At 42.7% G+C, this 17,405-nt stretch overlaps 1 protein-coding gene and 1 non-coding gene across 4 annotated transcripts in view; one reads left to right on the top strand and one right to left on the bottom strand.

Moving 5' to 3' along the window:
• The window catches only part of CAMTA1 (calmodulin binding transcription activator 1), an 828,030-nt gene that overhangs the window by 469,859 nt on the left and 340,766 nt on the right, over positions 1–17,405 (bottom strand). The window lies entirely within an intron of this gene.
• On the top strand, positions 8,840–8,913 carry TRNAD-AUC. Its single transcript has one exon. It is a non-coding gene; the product is annotated as a tRNA-Asp (tRNA).

Raw genomic sequence — 17,405 nt, 5'->3', positions numbered from 1 at the left:
CTCTAGCCAGGGCACCTAGGCAAGGGAAAGAAACAAAAGGCATCTGGATTGGAAAGGAACAAAAAAAACTATACAGTATAATCTTGTTTATCTATTCTACAATTTTGAAATCCCAGTCTATCCCTTCCCACCCTCTGCCCCCTTGGCAACCACAAGTTTGTAGTCTATGTCTATGAGTCTATTTCTGTTTTGCATTTATGCTTTGTTTGTAGTTGTTTTTCTTTTTTTAGATTCCATATATGAGGGATCTCATATGGTATTTTTCTTTCTCTTTTGGGCTTACTTCACTTAGAATGACATTCTCCAGGAGCATCCATGTTGCTGCAAATGGCGTTATGTTGTCGGGTTTTATGGCTGAGTAGTATTCCATTGTATAAATATACCACATCTTCTTTATCCAGTCATCCGTTGATGGATATTTAGGCTGTCTCCATGTCCTTGGCTATTGTAAATAGTGCTGCTATGAACATTGGGGTGCAGGTGTCATCCTGAAGTAGGGTTCCTTCTGGATATATGCCCAGGAGCGGGATTCCTGGGTCACACAGTAAGTCTATTCCTAGTCTTTTGAGGAATCTCCATACTGTTTTCCACAGTGGCTGCACCAAACTGCATTCCCACCAGCAGTGTAGGAGGGCTCCCCTTTCTCCACAGCCTCTCCCGCATTTGTCATTTGTGTATTTTTGAATGATGGCCATTCTGACTGGTGTGAGGTGAAAAAAAACTATCACTATTTACAAAGGAGATGATCTTATATACAGAATATCCTAAAGAACCCACTAAAAGAACTTAATAGAACTAATGAACAACTTTAACAAAGTTGCAGGATACAAGGTCAATATACAAAAATCAATTGTATTTGTACATACTTGCAACAATCTGATAATAAAATTAAGAAAATAATTCCATTCACAATAACATCAAAAAGAATAAAGTACTTAGGAATAATTTTAGCAAGAAATACAAAACTATGAAAATTGGAAAACATCTTTGAAAGAAATTAAAGACCTAAATAATTGGAAAGACATTCATGTCTGTGAGTCAAAAAACTTAACATTAAGATGGCAATACTCTCTAAATTTCTGTACAGATTCAACAATCCCTATCAGAATTCTACCTTACTTCTTTGTAGACATTGACAACCTGTTTATAAAATTCATAAGGAATTGCAAGTGATGCAGAATAGCCAAAACAATCCTAAAAAAAAAAAAAAAAGAACAAAGTAAAAGGACTCATATCTCCCAAATAAAAAACTTACCACAAAGCAATGATAATCAAGACAGTGTAGTAACAGTCCAGGGATACACATACAGATCAATGGAGTAGAATTGAGAGTCCAGAAATAAATCCACACATCTATTGTCAATTTATTTTCAAAAAGAGTGCCAAGATCATTCAATCAGGGAAGAACAGTCTTTTCATCAAATGGTGCTAGGACAACTGGATAACTACATGCAAAAGAGTAAAACTGGACCCTTACCTCACACCACATACAAAAATTAACTCAAAATGAATGATTCAAAGACCTAAATGTAAGAGCTGAAACTATAAAACAGAAGTAAATCTTCATAACCTTGAATTCAGCAAAGCATTCTTAGATATGACACCAAAAGCATGAGCAACAAAAGAAAAAAATAAATCAGACTTCATCAAAATTTAAAACTTTTGTGACTTACATGACACCAAAACATACCCATGGAATGGGAAAAAATATTTGTAAACCACATATCTGGTAAGTGACTTGTATCTAGGATATATTAAGAACTCCTACAACTTAATAATAAAAAGACAAGGGGCTTAATTTTAAAATAGGCAAAGGATCTGAGTAGACATTTCCCCAAGGAAACTATACAAATGGAAGATACACAAATTTATACAACAACAGTAGTCAGGAATATGCACACCAAGACCACAATGAGATACCACTTCCCATCCACTATGATATCAAGAGTCAAAAAGTCAGCTATTAGCACGTGTTGCTGGAGAAATTGCTGCTGCTCGGAGTGTAAAATGGTGCTACCACTTTGGGAAAGTCTGTGTCTGACAGTTCCTTAAACAATTAAACATAGAGTTACCATATAATCCAGCAGTTTCTCTACTAGGTATACACCCAAGAGAAATGAAAAACATGTCTGCACAAAAATTGTATGCAAATGTTTATAGGATTGTTATTCATAAGAGCCGTAAGGTGGAAACAACTCAAATGTCCATCAATAGGTGAATGGATAAACAAAATGTATGGGGGAATGCCATCAGCCATAAAAAGAATGAAGTACTGACACTTGCTACAACTTGAATGAACTTTGAAAATATTACGCTAAGTCAAAGTCCACATGCTATGTGATTTCATTCACATAAAAGTCCAAAAGAGAGATAGGGAAAGACTGAAAGTAGATTCATGGTCACAAAAGACTGAGGGGTAAGGTGTGGGGGTGGAGAGGTAGTGGGCTAGTAGCTAAATGATATGGGTTTTCCTTTTGAGGTGATGAATATGTTTAAAATTACTATTGTGAATATACTAAAAGTCACTGAATTGTACACTTGAAATGGGTGATTTGTATGGTGTGTGAGTTATATCACAATAATGCTGTTGTTAAAATTTTTGTAATTGTAAGTTTGATGAAAAGATATTCACACAGTCTTCCAGTATTATCTCATGAGATACTTACTAATTACAAAAAGGAAAACCAGCAGACATCACCTTAGTCAAGTGATTAGGTAACACTGCCGTCAACGAGACAGACAGACACCGCGCACCTGGCAAGATGCCCTGAAAAGGACACGACATTACCTCTGTGGTATTTTGGACAGAACGGTGTAATCGAATCTAACCGTAAGCAAACATCAGACAAACCAGAACTAAAAGGGCATCTACAAACTATCATGTCAAACTCAAAAATGAAAGAAGAAAGACTGAGGAACAGTTCCAGATGAAGAGACTAAATGCCACTCATGACAGTTAAATGCAACCCGAGATCCTGGATTGGATCCTGAACCAAAATCAAACAACAACAACAACAACAATTTATCTTGCTTTTGCCATAACAAACATTCGTGGCACAATTGTTGAAATTTCTATAAGATCTGAGGATTAGATAATAGTATTGTATCAGAGCTAATTTCCTGATTTGGTAGCTGTCCTGTGCTGAGGCAGAAGAGCAGCCTTGGTCTTAGGAAACACACACTGCAGTGTTTGTAGGTGACAGAGCATCATGGCTACAACTTAAATGTTGCAGAAGAAAATTTAAATGTTACGTTTGGACACTATTCCATACGTGTGTGAACATATGTATGTACATATGTGCACACAGGGTGTGCATGTGTGTAGACAGAGAACGATTAAGCATATGTAGTAAAATAGTGACAATTGTGAAATTTGGTGAATGATATTTGTACTTTTTTTGCAATTTTTCAAAATTTGGAAATTGTTTTTAAAAGTTGTTAATTGAAAAAGTGTTTGCAACGGGTGGACCTAGAGATTATCATACTAAGTGAAGTCAGTCAGTCAAAGAAAGACAAATAGATGATATCACTTATATGTGGAGTCTGAAAAAATGATACCAACAAACTTATTTACCAAACAGAAAGAGATTCACAGACACAGATAACCACCTTATGGTTACAGCGGGGAGAGGGAAGGGGAGGGAGGGATAAATTGGGAGTTTGGGATTGGCAGACACAAACTGTTATGTACAGAATAGATAAACAACAGGGTTCTGCTACACAGCACAGAGAACCATATTCAATGACTTGTAGTAACCAGTAATGAAAAAGAACATGTATATATATCTATGTACGTATCACTGAATCACTGTGCTGTACACCAGAAACTAACACAACATTGTAAATCATCTATACTTCAATTTTTAAAAATGGGGGGAAATTTTTTAAAGTGTTTGCAGTACATGCAGTGATTTATATAAAGTTTAAAAACATACGAAAGGAAATTATTCATTGTTTAGGGACGCATATACATGTAGCCACAGTACAGAAATGCTCAGGATGATGGCTAGCCAGCCCTGGGAGGCTGGCGCAGAGCACAGTACCGTGTTTTATCCTCAAGCTCACAGTGGTGCAGGGCTAGGCATTTCATTATGATTTATATTTTTATATATCTGAAATACTGAAAAATATTTTTTAATTTAAAAAACTCCTCTTCTTTTATTAATTAATTTTTAATTTAACAAAAATGTGGTGTGAAGGTAATTAGGTTTTATCTATCTTTAATGGAGGTACTGGGGACTGAACCCAGGACCTCATGCATGCTAGGCACACTGCCCCATTGAGCTCTACCCTCCCCCCGTAAAATACTCCTCTTCTTTGTCCACCTCTCCCAGCTCCCCTTCCATCCACTTTCCCCGGCTCCTCCGATGATGCAGGATTTTATTCAGCAGCCAGTTCCCTCTCGCCCTCAGACATATTTCAACAGCATTGAGAAATTCTCAGTGCACACAGGGGATGGATTCCCTGGAGAAAGAGACTAAGGAGAGCGAGCACCACACACACATCGCTCTCCTGTGGAAAGGAAGACGTCTCGCCAGACAGCAGTTGGCTGCTTCTGCAAAGGACGGAGGAGGGGAAGGCTCTGCACCAAGACTGGGGGTGTCTGGGGCTGCAGAGGGAGGTGGCTTCCCAGTCTCAGGGGGGAGCTGGGCAGGGGGATACCCAGTACAGGGCAGAGGGGGGAATATCGGCTGGAACCCAAGGCCCAGGCTGGAGACGCGCCTCTGCCCGCCCTCTGAGCAGCACTGTGGAGAGCAGGGGCCAGTCAGCTGGTTGGAGAGGGCGCCTATGATGGGCTTTGCGGCACCCCCAGGCTTTAGGGAGAGAAGCAGAGAAAATCAACAGGAGTCCCCATCCTCCTGGGAGGACCGTGGAGCAAAGACGAGGCAATGAGGGAACCTGCCAGCACCTGAGAGTCCTGGCCAGGCCGGGAGTGCTGAGCAGGGGCCCTCGGGGGAAGTCCACACGCTCGAACAATTCTACCTCCCATGCCCGAGAAGAGCAAGGGCAGAAATTGGATTTCTGGGCTCCGGGGGAACCGGATCTCTCGCGTCCTGAAAAGGGGCGTGGCCTGGATGTCAACACTCTGTAACCTTCCTGCTGAGTGGGCTGGGGTGACATTTCCAACCTCTAGAATATGTCTTCTCACCCGTGAAAAGGGAGTCAAAAGTACCCTGGGGTGGGGAGGACTCAACAAAATAAGGAGCGCATGCCCAGGGTGTTCAGAAGCGACTGGACGCCACCATGAGTGTCCTTTGTCCCTGCCTCTCCTCCTCTCACCTCACCTCTCCCAGAAACATCCTAGAAAGACCAGTCATCTCTGAGTCCCAAGGAGCAGGAAGCTCACAGTTTCTCAGGAAATGGTGCTAAATCTTGGCATGAGAAATGCCCACGTGTGACAGAATCAGACATCTCCAGAACAGCCCAGCCTGGGCCCCTGGAGAGCCTCTCCTTGTCTTTGGGAGCTCTGAAAGTTCCTACCTGCATCCATCCACAGCTATCCCTCGTCCCCTTCTACCCATCCACAGCTACCTCCCCTTCCCCCGGCCAAGTCTGGCCAGAGCCTCCGGCCCCCACACCTCACCTCCTACCGGAAGCTATGTCAGAGTCTTCCAGCCCCCGGTGGCCCTCACACCCTCCCCTTTGGCAGGCGGTCACGTGCTGCTTGAGTTCTCAGTTTCATGGCTTAATCTTCCTGTGAAATTTACACTTCTGGAGTTCAAGAACCACATACATATTCTATTTTTTCCACATTCTCCAAGGCTGGCGGCACAAAGCCAGACTACCAGTATGTGAATAATAGGTACTTGTGGACTTGAGGTAATAAAACACATATTCATTTAAATTTTTTAATTGGAAGAAATGACTAAAATTAGATAATGAAAGTTCTGCCTCGTCTACCAAATTTGAACTTTTTCTAGAAACACTTTTTTTTATGGACTTTGCAGGGAACCAAGCAATTAATGCCTTTTCATTACAATTTAGGACTGAAACTGGAATATTAAAATTGCCATTCAGTGGGATGTGCATGAAATGCTAAAAGTCTCCTGGCGAATAATTCCTGGTTATAACAACATGCTGTATACTTAAATCTTACTCCTAGACATGAAAAAAGACAGTTAAATCAACTTTGTCCATTTAAATATCATTTTAAGATATCTAGAACCCATCTCTTTATTGCTCAACAACCCTTAGCAATTTCTTTTGCCCTCATTTATTTCTGGTTCCCAAGGGAATCCTGTCTGATTTATTGGAAATTAGTTCTTCCAGCTAGTTAATGCTTTAGATTGTTTTCATATAAATCACCCTGAAACCTGCTAGTGCACCAATGCCTGGTCACAGTGAACTCCTCCAGCAACGCTGAACACATCACATCCTCTGCCTTGTGAGAGGCACGTCTGCTCACTGGCAAGACGCTCCGGAAGCAGGTAGGCAGGTCTCTAAGGAAACTTGTGTTTTCTTCACACCACACGCACTACACCCTATGCACATACACACTTATCCTTTACCTCCTGCTTGTGGACAATGACTGGCTATCTGTCAGCAAGCCAGCTACTGCACGGAATCAGTTACCCCAGAACCGTCACAGTACGTGGATGAGTCACCGCTTAGGATGGAAGCACTCCCACCAGGGGGTTGTGTGTTTCAGTCCACCTGCGTCAGTCAGGGAAGGTTGGACCACACTGCAGTAACAGAGCAGGTCTATTTCCTGCCCACATCACATGGCTGTTATGGCCTAGCTGGGGTTCTGTCACACACGGTCCTCACCAGAGAACCCAGCTGATGGAAGCTCCTCTCCATGTGTCCTCCCAAAATTGCCATGGCAAAAAATGAATGTGGTGAACGGCTCTGGGCTGCTTAAAATGTGTGCCTTGATTTGCATTTCTCTGATAATTAGTGATAGACTTACCGTATGACCCAGGAATCCCGCTCCTGGGCATATATCCAGAAGGAACCCTACTTCAGGATGACACCTGCACCCCAATGTTCATAGCAGCACTATTTACAATAGCCAAGACATGGAGACAGCCTAAATGTCCATCAACGGATGACTGGATAAAGAAGATGTGGTATATTTATACAATGGAATACTACTCAGTCATAAAACCCGACAACATAACGCCATTTGCAGCAACATGGATGCTCCCGGAGAATGTCATTCTAAGTGAAGTAAGCCCAAAAGAGAAAGAAAAATACCATATGAGATCCCTCATATATGGAATCTAAAAAACAACAACAACAAAAAAGCATAAATACAAAACAGAAACAGACTCATAGGCATAGAATACAAACTTGTGGTTGCCAGGGGGGTGGAGGGTGGGAAGGGATAGACAGGATTTCAAAATTGTAGAATAGATAAACAAGATTGTACTGTATAGCACAGGGAAATATACACAAGATCTTATGGCAGCTCACAGAGAAAACAATGTGACAATGAATATATATATGTTCATGTATAACTGAAAATTTGTGTTCTACACTGGAATTTGACACAACATTGTAAAATGATTATAAATCAGTAAAAAATGTTATATTGTTGTTCAAAAAAAAGAAGTGTGCCTTGAAGGGACACGTGTCCTTTCCAATCACATTTCACTGGCCAAAGCAAGTGACATGATCACCCCAAACATCAAAAGCCCCGAGGAAAGGGAAGCTCACCATAAATGCCCCAAAAGTGGCCGGCACTAACGGCGGTCAAACTACCCAACTCTTCCTTCGCGTGCGCCAGACACGGCAATCCCTCCACCTTTTCTGTCTGTCTGTCTGTCTGTCTGTTTTCACCATAAAACCAGGAACCTTCAGCCTGGCCAGCAGGCCCCTTCCTACTCTAAAAAGTCTAACAGTCGGCCACATTTTAGCCCTTAAGAATCCTAATGTACTCTTTATAGGAATCAATTTTAAAAACAAATGGTTGTTATCTAGATAACAACTAGGCACAGAGAGAGAGCTCTTCAAATTGACAAAGAAGGAAGAGGGAGGGAGGGAGGGAGGCCTTGGAGGCATAAGTGGAAAATAAAAATCACAGGATTCTCAGGCTCTTCCGCAGAAGAGAAGAACCACTTCATTCTCATAGCCCGGAGCCGCTAGACAAGAGCTCAGGAAAGGCGGGGACGGGCTGGGGATGGCGTGGTCCCCGGCCCTCCTCCCCAGGCTTCCGGGAGATTAAACACATCCAGCTCCCCTTCCCTGCCCTCCCCCCTTTCAGCTTTCCACAAATACAGAGCTATTTTCAGAAGAAATCCTCCTGTAAAACGGCAGGATATAATGCTCACCACAATACAAATGTATGTAAAATATCATCTGCAGAAATCATTTCTAAGTTGAGATACCGTCCGAAGGCAAAGTGATCTATATGCGGGGAGACAGGGCTCGTGCATCTTTCGGAGAAATGATAGGGCCTTATTCGATGATTTAAAGAACAGCACCATAAAAAAAATTCCACATATTATAAATATTTAAATATAGTTTATTATACTCAATACCTGTCCCAATGCATCCTCCGTACAGATCTCTTCCAACTGCGCTCAAGGCGGAGAACTCAAAGAATGCTCGCAAGTATCCCCCCCAAAACCAAACCAACCATCAGCCAGAAAACTCTGCCATGCTTCTGGAAGACAGGGCTGACTCTTAAAACCGACTTACCAAAAAGCAGTAGCAGGAGTTTGACCGGATTTTGATGAGAGAACGGGGTTGCAAAGGCAAGGAACTGAGTGAAAGTATTTTTATTCATTTTCAGGTCATGCTTCTAAAGACCACATTTCATGAGCTAAAAATGCCTAATATTATTAGGTACAATTCTGTACTTTAAATGATTTTTTAAATTTAGGCCGCCCAAAGTGGGAGGGTACAGCTCAGTGGTAGAGTGCATGCCTATCATGCATGAGGTCCTGGGTTCAATCCCCAGCACCTCCATTAAAAAATAAATAAATAAATAAACCTAATTATCTTCCCACCCCCACGAAAAAAACCTTTAGGCCACCCATACTGGAACTCGTATGCATAAAATACTTCCATTCATGTGTATCCATCTCCGGATGATGAGATAGCATGCTAAGGGCAGGAAAGATTCTGAATAAAATATAGGTTCCCACTTGTTCTGTTGCTGTTTTCAAGGGTCCTGTCATTTCAGCATCAGAGATTGGGGAAATCGCTAATGGAAATCTGACAGCTGGTGACAACTTCAAACTGTGAGCCTCTCCTATAAAACCTACCCGAAAACCTGAAGAAGTGCCCAGAGAAAATCATTTTCCAAGCCTCGTATTCTTTTCCCACCGCCTGCTTATAGAAATCAGGTTGCCTGCAACACCCGCGTCCAGACAAGTGATGCGGTGTTCACCTGCGCGCTCTGCCCCGGGGCCCACGCTCATGCCCACTCTCCCTCACCCACCCGCACCCGCGGGTGTAATCCTGTGCCTCGGGGTCCACGTCCTTCACCCCCGCGCTCACATCCCATCTCCGGCAGCTCAACTTCAGTGGAACTTATCTCCTATTATCAGAAACGTCAACAGTTTTTGAGAAACAGATGCAGTTGGGCTGCAGTAACCTACTTAAGTGCCATAAATTCCAGAAGGCGTTTGGCTTTCGTTGCAGATGTGTGACTTGAAAAATGACGCTCTCTAGAGAGCAAATGACTATTTTTAAAGGGCCGGCAGAAGATGCTGGACTCCTCAAAAAGTTTTGGCACCTGTGGGGATCTATCATGTGATGTGGACTCTCTGCAAGATGAAATCAAGTGCCTTGGCTTTTAGTGTCTGATTTAGGATCTCAGTCCGGTGCTTACCCAACACAGATCACCCTCAGGCTCTCAGCTCCCTCTCCCTCTGCAGGTTCCACATTTACTGCCCACTCTTGGTTCAGATCCTAACCCTGCAAAGACTAGAGCTGTAACCCCACTAAGCCTCACTCCTCCATCTGTAGAACGGGGGTCATGTACCTCACCTGGAAGGGTCGTTAGAGGCCATAAGACCAGGGGGCTCGCAGCACCACGCCTGGCACGGAGCAAGTACTTGGACATGGTCTTTCCCACAGTCACCACCGCTCCAGCGCAGGGCACTCCATTCAGCGGTTAGCAATGGCCAAGAGCGCAGACGGTCCATCTGGGCTACCTCTGGCCCCGGTTCTAGCTCCACCTCAAGAATTCCGAATATGAGATCCGAGGGGCTCTTTCCTCCAATGACTGCATTTCCGCTGCCAGGCTCTTGGACCTCAGCCCCCTCTCACTTTGGGATTTGACCACAAAGGACTGGCACGTTCCTTGATGAGAAAATACACAAGCTCCTGGAGGATGCAGCCACTTGCGGTGAATCGAGCGGTGATGTCCCAGCTGAAGGCCAAGTGCCAAGGCCCCCGGCCAGGTTAGACACCCTCACAGCAAGGAGTGAGCTTCCAGGACTTGTCAAACCTTAGCCTCAAAGTGGAGAGGAGCAGGTGGAGGGGCTGGCTGCTAACACACTTCCAACATCACATCAGCATCAGGGTCTTACAGATCTCATCCTGCAACCCTACTAGAAAAGTGAGAGCGCCAGGAGGTTAGAAGCAAAGACACCAGACGCATATTGACATGTGATGATCCAGGTAACACCCCTTGGCTTTTTCTAACAGCTCCCAACAAAAGATGGCACTATTGCCCCCCGGCCCTGGAAACGTGCCGAAGGAACAGGACGTGGTGGATATCCACCCATTTCACAGATGAGAATGTCAAGGCACAGAGAAGCAGGAACATCTGTCCAAGGTGACACAGCGAGTACCCAGGCTTCTCAGGAAGTGAGCCCACCTGCCTGGACACCCAGCTGTTCGGTTATCACCCTTCTCACCGCAGGAAGAGAACGTTCTTGGAGAAATAACAAAGGGCCCAATGTTTCACCAGGAAGCTGATTCCTGGGGGTTTGCAAACTAGTGGTGCAGAGACCGTCAATAACAAAGTGCTTCCTCACCATCCGCTGCATTTGTTATCACTGCTTCTGTCCTCATCCCTTGTGCCTTGCAGCTGTACCAGATGTGGAGAAAATTACATGTTCCCTGAAATTTAATGACCAAATTTAAAGCAATTTCAAACTAATCAGGGTTCTGTTAAGCTGATTTTATTAATGTAACAGTTTTAAGAGTTTAACAAAATGAGGCACTTGGAAACCTTTGTTGTGGATGCTGCTCATTTAGGTGCAGAAGGCACAGTGCCACCCAAGAAATCCTCCTTCAAAAAGAAGGACGATGTGTGGGGCAATGGAATAAGGCTTCTCGAAAATACACGATTATCAATAACACCGTGCGTGGGAGGACCCCATACCCAGCACTTAGGCTATTAGGAGCAATTTATCCGTGGTGCTTCGGCAGAGGAAACTTCCTAAGACGCTTCTAGCCAGAACAGCAGGCTTCGGTAGTAACTTTAGAATCATCTGTCAAGTCTCCAGAACAAAGCTCTGAAGTGTCCTACCTACTAATTCTTTTTATTGAAAATAGAAGCATCGAACCTTTCGTTTCTCATGTAGACTGCGGACAAATTCCTGGCACCCTTCCCCTGATCAAGGGCGCTTATAAACGGAGCTGTATTCAAATGAAGCCAAACAACCACCACCACCACAAACCAGACCCTAATGGTCCTTGAATCTTGCAAGCACAATCTGCAGCATCTCATTATTTTTTAAAGATAAATCAGAAGCTAAAATCCAGATTTTAAAAAAATGACCTGTGCACCTGTCTAGAAGGAAGTTGTCTGGTCATTAAAGAACTAAATATGCACCCCTCACAAGCTGTGTGACTTTAAGTGAGTGATGTCACCTCTCTGAGCTTATTTCCTATCAGTAAAACATGGGTAGCCTCCTTCATCGTGAACTTTGGTGGAGGTAAATGAGTTAGTGCATTTGAAATAAATCGCCAGATCGGCTGATGCATCAGGGTTCACCAGACATGGCAGAGATCATAAAAACATTACCTCAGAAATACAGAAGGAAACTCATGTCTCAAAAGAAACAATTTACTCAATGTGAAAGTCCAGAATAATCACTGACAACTATTCTTCTGTCTGTTTGTTATCAGACAAAATAGTTTTTACAATAAGGAACTTCCAAAATGCCAAATGAGATGCTGTACATTTAACAACTTTAATAAATGTTTGATAAAAAATAAATAAAGTGCTTAAACCAGAGCCTGGCTCACAGAGAGCCCTTGAACCACACCCATCACCGCTCTGCGGATCTGAGGCACACGTGGTACCACATGGAAAGTCCATGCATCATGACAGACGCATCAGGTTTCCCGTGTTTGTTTTTTTCTTTGTTTCTATTTTTACCTTACAGAAGTGATACATTCTGGTAAAAAAAAAACAAAACAAAAAAACCCTCAAACAGTTGGACGCATCCCAAGTAAATAGTGAAGTTCCCCTCTCGCACTAACTTTATTGTCTTTCTCAGAAACAGTCACAGTCAACAGCCTCATGCACGGTTTTTCCAGAGCTTTCTATGCACGTGGCTGTAAAAGGTCTATACGTGTTTATATTACATGTCGTCTATGTTACGTATACATATATAGGAGTAATTTACATTACATGCAGTGCATCCCTCTGTACATTACATACAACCCCTGTGCACCTCCACACGTGTCTGTTCACACGGGTAGGTTTTACTATGTTATCCTCTGGCTTTCTCTTTTCACTTAACAATACATTATGGACCTCATCCTATGTCGGTACTTGCAGATATAACTCATTCTTTTTATTTTTTTTACTGTAATTTAATTTTATTTTTGATTGAAGTCTAGTCAGTTTCCACTATTGTGTCAATTTCTAGTGCACAGCATCGTGTTTCAGTCACACATACACACACGTATACTCCTTTTCATGTGTTTTTCCGCTACAGGTTACCGCAAGACATTGAATATAGTTTCCTGTGCTATACAGTAAAAACTTGTTGTTTATCAGTTTTATATATAGTAGTTAGTATCTGCAAATCTCGAACTACCAATTTATCCCTTCCCTCTCCCTTTCCCTCCGGTAACCATAAGTTTGTTTTCTATGTCTGTGAGTCTGTTTCTGTTTTGTAAATTAAGTTCATTTGTGTCTTTTTTTTTTTAGATTCCATATATAAGTGATATCATATGGTATTTTTCTTTCTCTTTCTGGCTTATTTCACTTAGAATGATGATCTTCAGGTCCATCCATGTTGCCGCAAATGACGTTATTTTATTCTTTTTTTCTGGCTGAGTAGTATTCCACTGTATAAATATACCACAGCTTTTTAGTCATCTGTTGATGGACATTTAGGTTGCTTCCATGTCTTGGCTATTGTAAACAGTCCTGCTATGAACATGGGGATGCATGCATCTTTTCGAATTAAAGTTCCCTGCAGATAAATGCCCAGGAGTGAGATTGCTGGATCATGTGGTATAGCTCATTCTTTTTAATTGCTGTGTGGTCATTCATGGTCTGCATGTGGTACACACCATTTAACCTTTCCTTTACTGTTGGCATTCAGGTTTTCTCCAGCGTTTCCCTATTAAAAAAAAAAAAACACCCTGCAGCAAGGACTAGTATCTTGTGTACAATTCTGCACACACAGCGACCCATGATGGGGAGAGATAAGGCCAAAAGAGGATGGCAGTCAGGGGTAGAGGATGGATGTCCAGTTTGCGTATCACTTGTTAATAAAAATACAGAGCTTAAAGGGTAATGCTTGATACTACTTTATACCCACCAGGTTGGCTATTATTTTTTAAAAATGGGAAAAAATAATTGGAGAATTAGAACTCTTGCTGTCAGTAGGAATATGAAATGGTACAGTCACTGTAGAAAACAGTGTGATGGTTCTTCAAAAAATTAAGTCTAGAATTACCATATGATTCAGGAATACCACTTCTGGGAATAGACCCAAGAGTACTAAAAACAGGCACTTGAACAAATATTTGTACAACCGTCTTCATGGCAGCATTATTCACAATAGCCAAAACTACCCAGACGTCTATAGACAGATGAATGGATAAACAGAATGTGGTGTGTGCATATAACAGAATATTATTCAGCCTTAAAAAGGAAAGAACTTCTGGCTTATGTTACAGCATGGAGGAACTTTGAAGACATTCTGCTAAATTAAATAAATCAGACACAAAAGGACAAACGCTGTATGATCCCACTTATGTGAGGTTCCTGGAATAGTCAAATTCCTAGAGACAGAACATACAAGAATGGGTGGCAGGGGCAGGGGGAGGGGAAGTAACCCGGCAGTATTTACTGGGGACAGAGCTTCATTTCGGGAAGATGAAAAAGTTCTGCAGATGGATGGTGGTGATGGTTGCACCACAGCGTGAATGTACTTAACGCCACTGAACCGTACACACAAAAGTGGTTAAAATGGCAAATGTTATATATATTTCACCACAATTTTTTTAAACATGTAATGTTTTGCTTTGTTGTAGGCTCAGCCCAAATGTCCCTGCATCCAAATAGCTGCCTCAAAGAAGCAGCTTCCAAAGAGCTCTAGGAAAAGAACTGTATTCATTATTATGTGTCTCAGAAGATCTGGCCCCTGCTTTCAAACGTGTTACACTAACAGGTTGCGTTAGGGAGGGGCAGGTAACCGAATCATCAATGACAGTAAAAATGCCAATAATCCTGCCCCTACCAAGGAGTGTGGGCTTTTCTGAAATCCAGAGGGCAGGCAAACCAATGTTCCTCTTCGTCTCTATAATTTTCTGCATGTTTAAAATATCTTATAATACTAATTTTTAAATAAATACTAACAATACTAACATTAAAAAAGACCTGAAAACGGCCATGAAATTCTATTCAGGAAGTCTAGAATGCCTGGGTTCCCAGATGTTTCAATTTTATGATCCAGCTTTTAAAAATGTAATGGAGACACAAATATAAAATTGACAACTTTTTATTTTGCTAAGCAAGGATGTTAAAAAAAAAAAAAAAGCCTGCCATCTGCTTTCAATATTATTAGTAAAAGAAGGTATATTTTATGTTAAAAAATGAACTTGGAGATACGAGACTGTCCTTCCCAAAAAAGAGGCGATGCATCCCTTCCCACCATGAGTGCTCAGATGCTTCACTGCCCCAGTTTCACACATTTTGCCAGAGATTAGGGTAAACTTCTCTGGAGGATGGCAATCCTTAGGGTTCCTGGATTTGGGACCCCCACCCCCAGCCGTCACCTGCAAACCCGGAGACATTTCCAATCTCAGCTCAAAGCCGCAAATGCTTCCCCTTGCCCCTGGTCACCCTGCCCTGTACTCCCCCTGCCCCCAGCTCCCCCTGCCCCAACCCTGTGCTCCCCCTGCCCTATTCTAGCCCCTCCCCCACACCGTTGCTGGTATAACTTCATCCCCTGACGTACATCCCTCTCTCACTGGGGACCATCGCCTGCCTCCTCCACACCCATGTGCATTACTCCTCTCCAGGGAGACTCTTGACTTACACCTGCTGGGAGACTCCTGAGCTACAGCCCCCAGGGAGACTCCTGACACCCACCAGAAAACTCTGAATTACACCCAGCAGGAAAATCCCAAATTACCCCACCAGGGGGATCCCAGATTATATCCACCAAGGGACCGTGAATACACCGGCCAGGAATATGCACCAGGAGGTGAATATTTCTCTACACTCTCTGTTCTGCATTTTTCTTTCCTTAAACGACTTTTTTCATTCCCTCAAAAGTGGTCTATTGTAAGGAATAGTGCCTGCTACCTCATTTCCAATAAATGATGTTTAATGAGTGAATAGATTAAATAATGAGTTACTAAGCCTCATACTAAGTAGGTCTAGCAAGATGATCACCTACAGAAAAATGATGGCTTGTGTGGGGACTGTATCGTCGTGCAGCGGGTGGGGTCAGAGCTGAGCCATACGTGAGGCTGCCATCTGTCAGCTCCCAACCGCAAAGGGACGTCTGACAGGTCAGCCTGTAAGCAGCGTCACCACACTGATAGCAGAGCTAACGTTTCCTCGGTGGTGCCCATGTCTGCGCCCCAGCACTATGCATTTGTACGCACCATCTCACTGTATCCTCCAGTGCGACTCGGGAGGGCACGTCACTAACCTTTTCTCATAGATGTTTACTTTGAAATACTTTAGGACTTCCAGAAAATTTGTAATAAAGAAATGGTGCAAATAGTTCTTGTAGATCCTTCATGCAGATTTCCCAATTGTTAACAGACCTCATTTGTGTTCTCTCTACACACACACACACACACACACACACACACGTTGTTTCTGAACCACGTGAGAGGGAGATGGAGCCGCAATGCCCCTTCATCTCTAAATATTGTGTATTCCCTGAAAATCAGATCCTTACCACTGACATAAAACTATTACCTAATGCATAGACCTTCACATTTCATCAACTGTCCTGTAATGTCCTTCAGAGCAAAGGAAAGAACCAAGGCTCACCTGGCCCAGGAGCCCACCCGGCACCACAGCCACGTCTAGTGTTTACATCTTAGTCTCCTTTAATCTGGAAGGGTTCCTCTGGGTTGTTTTGGGGTTTTTGTTTGTTTGTTTGTTTCGTGACCTTGACATTTTTCTTAGAGTACAGGCCAATGATTTTGTGGAAGTCCCTCAGTTTGGGTTTGTCTGATGCTTCCTCGTAATTAGGTTCAGGCTGTCCGTTTGGGCAGGAACGCCACAGAACTGGTGCCGCGCCCTCCTCAGTGCCCCGCGTCCGGAGGCACGGACGGCCACTGCCCTGTTAGTAGTGATGTTCCCTTGGTCACTTGATTAAGGTAGAGTTGGCCATATTTCTCCACTGTGAATTACAACTTCCCCCTTGAAATCTGAAGAATTTGGGGGGGAGTTATGCTGGGACTTTATAAATTCTTTCCACATTGGCAATCTACCACGGGGAAACCTTTCTTTCTTCCCCACTTATTTATGTTTCCTCACAGACGTGCAAATAGATGAGTTATCAAGCTTTTTAACTTTTGCCAATCGGACAGGTGAAAGACGATATCTCAGAGTCGTTTTAATTTGCATTTCTCTAATTATGAGTGAAGTTGAACATCTTTTCATATGTTTAAAGTCCATTTGTGTATCTTTTATGTGGATTACCTTTTCATGACTTCTGCACATTTTTCTATCTGGTTCCCCCTCTCCTCCAATTTCAACAGTTCTTCATAAATTAAGAATTTAATATGAAAAGGAATATATGTATGTATATGTATGACTGAAACATTATGCTGTGCACCAGAAATTGACACACTGTAAACTGACTATACTTCAATTTAAACAATGGTTAAAAATGTTTAAACATAGCACCCCACCAGAAAAAATTAACCCTTTATAGCTGATATATTTTGCGAATATTTTTTTCTCACTGTCAGTTGCATTTTTCGGTGGGGGTGGGGAGGTGAGAGAGGTAATTAGGTTTACTTATTTATGCATTTTGATTGTGCTAATGGTGGTGAGGTTTTTTTTG

This window comes from Camelus ferus, chromosome 13, assembly GCF_009834535.1.
Source record: "Camelus ferus isolate YT-003-E chromosome 13, BCGSAC_Cfer_1.0, whole genome shotgun sequence".
NCBI classification, from domain to species: Eukaryota; Metazoa; Chordata; class Mammalia; order Artiodactyla; family Camelidae; genus Camelus; species Camelus ferus.
The sequence above is the reverse complement of the archived record's forward strand: the minus strand, read 5'-3'. Positions and strand labels throughout refer to the sequence as shown.